This window comes from Propithecus coquereli, unplaced genomic scaffold, assembly GCF_000956105.1.
Source record: "Propithecus coquereli isolate 6110/MARCELLA unplaced genomic scaffold, Pcoq_1.0 Scaffold126, whole genome shotgun sequence".
Lineage (NCBI taxonomy): Eukaryota > Metazoa > Chordata > Mammalia > Primates > Indriidae > Propithecus > Propithecus coquereli.
Genome location: NW_012136747.1, coordinates 5,724,631 through 5,730,667, shown reverse-complemented (window position 1 = coordinate 5,730,667; position 6,037 = coordinate 5,724,631).

Below are 6,037 nucleotides of genomic sequence, written 5' to 3'. Positions count from 1 at the left end.
TGGGCTCAAGTGATCCTCCTGCCTCAGCCTCCCGAGTAGCTGGGACTACAGGCATGTGCCACCATGCTCAGCTATTTTTTTCTGTATATTTTTAGTTGTCCAGCTAATTTCTTTCTATTTTTAGTAGAGAGGGGGTCTCGCTCTTGCTCAGGCTGGTCTCGAACTCCTGACCTTGAGCCCTCCCAGAGTGCTAGGATTACAGGCTAGGCTGAGCCTATTAAGGTCTTTGTTCTGTTGGGTGCTATCTTTTGCTGATTATGTTTTTAAAACTATTTACGTATGCCCTTTCATGGATGGTGCAAAGTTTTTCCCCTGAGTTTGTGATTTATCACATAATTTTGTATATGAAGCTTTTGGGAGTACTCAGCGTTAAAGCTTCTGTGTTGTCCCAGAGATCTGTAGTGAAATCCTTCTCCACTCGTGGGGTCAGATTTACAAAGGCCTTCCCACTGCGAAGTTGCATTTGTCATCATTTATATTTTTTTCTAGTTCTTTTTGTTTCAAGCTTTTTATGTAAATTTCTATTTCGGAAGGTATGGATGTGAGACAGAGTGTCTTTGCAGCATTTGTTGAATCATCCGTTCTTTGTCTATGTATCTGAAATGCCACTTTTATGACATAGGAAGTCCTCGTACACAGACTTCGTCAGTTTCTAGGTTTCCCATTTTCATTATCTTGTTCTCTTGATGGTTGTTCTAGTTTTACGATGTTTTCATAAGTAGCGGAGCAACTTTTGTTCCACCGTCCCTGTTCATTACAACAATGCTTGTGGTTGAAGAAATTTATAAATAACTTAAATGTTCATCCATACTGAAATTCCCATACCATTTTAGTACATTCTAAAGTAGAGCCCTCTGTTAAAAAATGAATGACATGGACCCACGTGTATTGGAAACGAGTCCAAGATATTAATTCCAAAATATCCGGACGTCGTTAAGGAGAAAAGACTGCAATAAAATATTTGTAATACAAGACAAAACCCTGAACTTTTGTGTCCGTGTTGGAGTAGTTGGGGTGGGTGCTGCTTCTTGAATCCCCAGTTGCTTTGGAAGGAGGATAAAGCTGTTGACCAGAAGGGCCTTTGGTCTCGGGGCACGACAGTGAGCACAGGCTGGTGCGTGAGACACAAGGGACAGATGTATGTGGTTGTGTTCAGTGGAGGGAGAGGTGGCGGTGGTTGGGGGGAAATCCTGGGAAAATCCAGGGGGGAAGAGGGAAGAAGAAAGGCATGAGGAAGAGGAGGACATAGAACGTATACTAAAAAATCATTTGCTGTTATCTGAAATTCCAATATACCTGGGCGTCCTGTGTTTGACGTCCAGTCGTGAGGGTGGAAAACTAACTCAGAGCCTGAGTTCCCCGGCGAAATGGCTGAGAAGGATCAAGTGCTTCTTCCTGGCAGGCCTTGCCCAGGGGATCCACGGGACCAGTTCGTTTGAACTTCATGACTCTCTGAGGCAGAAACTCTCTGTGTCACACCAGTTTTGTAACTGAGGAAACTAAGGCACGGTGTGGTCACATGACCTGCTTGATGATGAGGATGCGAGTTCTCACACGCTGGAGTCCTGAGAGACCTTTCTTGGAGGGCTGCATCTCCCTCACCTGTCTTCCCGCCCAGACCAGCGGCATGTACGTCGTGGTGACTATTGCACGAGGCCTTCAGGAGGCCGTCCCTGAAATGGAGGTAGACAAAAAATGTACTGGGGGGTGAAAGGAATGGCAGGGAACTTGTGCACAAAACTGGCCATCCTAGAAATCCCGGCATGCCTTTGAACCTCATGCCAACACTTGCAGGTAGAGGCGCCATAAACCAACTGGGGTGCCCGAAGGGGATCATCCTCCTTGTCTGTCTTTATCTCTAAAGGATTTAGGAGGCACTGGAGAAGATTCTTTAGAAAGCACCTCCAAATCAAAATTAGGACCCAAACAACAAGTTTCTAGGAAAAGAACCAACAGCTCAGAACAAACCCAAGGCCCATCAACCACCACTTTTTCCCACACTCCATACAAGCGGTAAACATACCAGGCAAGTGGTGCAAAAACTCACAAACAGTCAAACACGAAGAATATAGGGAATTCCCAACACAATCTAAATGCCACGGCCTACCAATCAAATGGGAATTTCCATGTAACAGCCACTTCTCCTCACACTCCAGCACATACATCGGATGACAACACCACCGTTCTCTTTACACGTAGGTTCGTAGCTGTAAGTTCTTCCTTATGTTGCAACAAAACTCACGAACAACAAACAGACAGTTTAGGGCATCCTCAAGACAAAAATGGAAGGGCCTATCAAACAAATGGAAATCCAAAGGGGATAAACACCACCCCAACTGGAAGGTTCAAAACCTTCCCCAGATGGGTAGCCTAGTCCCCCCGTTCCCTGGGAACTGCAAATGAGCTCCGAATTCAAACCAGGTTCCCTAGTTGCACTCAACCTCGTGACTTCCACCCCCAAAAGCAAAACAAGCAAAACCAACAGGAAGGTCTGAAAACCCTCCATGTGGGTGGAATCTGGGTCTCTTCCTTCTCCACAACTCAGTTCAGGTTTTGGGGAGCTGCGTCTACTTCAGGGGGACAGAGACAGGAGTTCCCGGGAGCTAAAACAGGCTCTGGCAGCTGCTGGGGCCGTCCCTTGCTCTGTCACCTCAAAAAGAAGTTGCTCCTACCCACAAAGACCCCCGGCTTTGATCGGGGGCTGCTTCCTGCCTCCTCCAGCAGTCGTGGGGTGCCATTCCACCGGGGCACCGGTGGGCCCACCCAGGCATGCCAAATTCTGTTACCGAAAGTTTGGCACTTGTCCTCAAGGCCACATCAGAGGAACGAGGACAAGTGGTTTGAGGAGAAGGAAAGAGGAGTTGATTAGTTTGCCAGAAAATGAGGAGGCTGGCAGACTTCTGTCTCAAAGTACCAATGTCCTCAAAAAAAAGGACATTTAAATAATACAAAGGAAGTAGAAAAAACTCTAATCTCATATAACAGGATGGTTCTTTTTATAAAAGGGCAGCTGGCATTTACATTGCCCTTATTTTCTGTGGGTTTCTCCTCACATGAAAGGGCAGTGAACGTTTCATCCTAGACCAATGCTGGTCTCCACAATGGCTTTGGGGACCTGCCATGGCCACAGCGTTCCATCTGCTGGCCTGGCGAGTTTGACCTGCGCTAGTTGGGGGCTGACAAATGGAAGCTGGTAGTATTAGTCCTAAGAGGTCTCACAAGAGCACAGTTTGCCTCGGTGAATTCGCAGGTGTGATCCAAATCTGGCCCCTAGCCTCCCTCCCAAGCCCAGAACACCTATCCCCGGGGGCCCCAGGGTGTCTGGACTCTGGAAAGTCCACTCCAATTTACTAAGTGCAGGAAGGTGTTCATTTGTCCTGAGAAATCTGACAGGCAAGCCGGACAGAGCGCAGAGCCGGCCCGTCCAGCATGCCCTCGTTCTGTAGAAAACCTTGCCTGGAAGCCACTTGATACAAGCCGCAGGACGTCACTCAGCCGTGGGGCAGGGCAGCAAGTGTGGGGTGGCATCAGACTCTGACAGGGGCCTGTTGCACTGTGACCAGAGCCAGGCAGAGAGCACATGTGGGCCGGGATGTTCTTTTCCCGAAGTGGGCTGGAGGCTGAGGAGGGCGGCCTCTGCCGTGCCTGGCGTGCCCCTGGGGGCCGAGGTTGGGAAGGCCTCCCCTCTCTGGACCACGGGGCAGATTGATTCTCCTTGATCCTCGTGAAATAGCAGCAGCTGTGCAATACCAAGAGACCGAGATTCGTCAGAGAATGTCCCTTTATTTCCTATTCATTACTTTGCCAGGCACGACCCAGACATCCTGGCACTGTTTCCGGTACTCTGCTTGAATGTGGGATTTTTCGGCCCTCTGGACAGTCTTCGGGTCTGGCTTTATGCATGTTCTCCTTCAGGCAGGGGCAGCACCAGCAGGATTGCCCATGGCCCAAGAGCACCCCTGTGACAGCCAGATGGAGAAGTTCCTAGGGCCCTGTGACATGCACTCACAATTGTCTTTTATCTCACTTGGGATAATGATGCAATCACTTTTCTCTAATTTTTAAGAGAAGCATCTACATGTATAAACAGCAAGCAAATGGAATTCCATGCACAGAGTTTTTTAGCATAATTCTGAGAAGGCAACTTTGAACAAAGGGCTTACAGACATCGTATAATTCTTTCTTTTTAGAGATATGCAAGCTTTTCTTGGAAGGGACATGAAGACCTCAGCACAGCTTGCTTTAAAAATAAAAAAAGAATAATAGTGAATAAGAAAGAAAGAAAGAATAATTCCCACTTCCCACAAGAAGAAAGTCCTGATGCATGAGGTCTTCGGTTCAATGAGCAGCAAAAGATTAACTAAGACAATTTTCATCTGTTCCACTGAAACATTTCTCTGTTACCATGGCTGTGCCAGACTTTTCCCATCGCTATAACTTACGATATATTTTCATATTTGATGTTCTTGCTCATTACTCTTCTTTTCAACATTTTATTGGATCGTATCATGGTATTATTCTTCCAAATTATCATTAGAATCAATTTATCAAGTCATAAAAAAAGTCCTCTCAGAGTTTTTATTGGAATTGCACTAAATTTAACTCTTAATTTGTGAAGATCTGACAGTTTTGACAGCTTTGTAATATTGGATTTTTTGATCCAGTAACTATGGATCTACATTTATTTGGGAATTTCACTTCAGCAAATTTTAAAGTTTCTTTCTAGGTTCTTACTCGATTCACCTGCAGGTTTTTAAGATATTTCAGGGCCAGTTGGCCGGCCGGCCTTCTGTCTCTCTCTCAATCTCTCTCGCTCTCTCTCTTTCTCTCTTTTGTGGCTAATATCTTCCCAACCTATTTTATTCTGATTGGTTATTATTAGTACAAGGGAAAGCCATTGATATTTTTATAATGAATTTATACCTAGTTCCTTCCTGAAGTCTTATCTGTTGAATAATTCTTATTTAAATCTTACAGGTTTTACATAGGGTGAATGTTAGAAAAAAAGAAAGGAAAAAAAGTAAATCTTACAGGCTTTCTAGACATGCAATCATATCTTCTCCAAATTATAATAATTTTTAACTTCTTTTCTTCTTACCCATTTCAAGTTTGCAAATTATAATAGTTTTTTTCTCTCATTTTCAATACTTATTTTACCTATTGTTCCTGTCCTGGATTTGCTAGAAAGGTTAAAACAAAATACTTGGCAGAGCACACAGCTTTCTTCAGTGGGATTGTGTAGGGCATGATGACTGCTTCCCCAGTCAAGAGACTTACTGTTGAATTCTGGGAAATACTCTCTATCCTCCTAAAAATATTCTACACGTGACAGCAGACCCTTACCTCTCAAGAGACTATATCCAAGGAAATGTTTTTCTGCCCCCACGTCCAAGCGGCCAGTGAGGCATTTTATTAATAATAAAATGAATCTCAGACTAAGACCACACCAGAAGGCTCCATGGCAGGCGACAGAGGGCTCTGACCAAAATGGCCTCCGTGTTCCCCTCCGCTTGACCAAACTGTAGACAGGCTTCTTGCTGACTCTAGCCATGACTTCCCTTATCTTAGAACATTTTCTTTAGAAGACGTGTAACTGGAAATTATTTCTCTGTCCCTTTGAGATGTAGGTAAACCTTTTTAAAAGCCTCTTGCCAGATTTACCACCCAGAACTGTCTTTCCCAGGACTGGGAGCCGTGCTTTCGAAGTACAATCACCAAGGAAGATAGCGCCCCATCCCTCAGTCTTGTGGTGGGCAGTTGTAAAACTACCTCCTGTCATGAATATATGAGAAAGTTGACTTTTCCTTTGGGTAAAGCCAATTGGTGAGCACAAACGACCACGATCTCCCCCTCGCCCCAGTGCTAAAGCTCCCCCCACTTCGTTTCCACGGAATCAAGGTCAGTTTTAGTTCTGGTCTCTCTTCTATTGCCAAAGTCTTCCTTGAACAACATAGTGAGATTCCATGTCAAAAACAAAAAAAAACCCCAAGGAACACTAGAAAGATTCTCATCTTTTTTTCTTTTTCATTAGCATTTC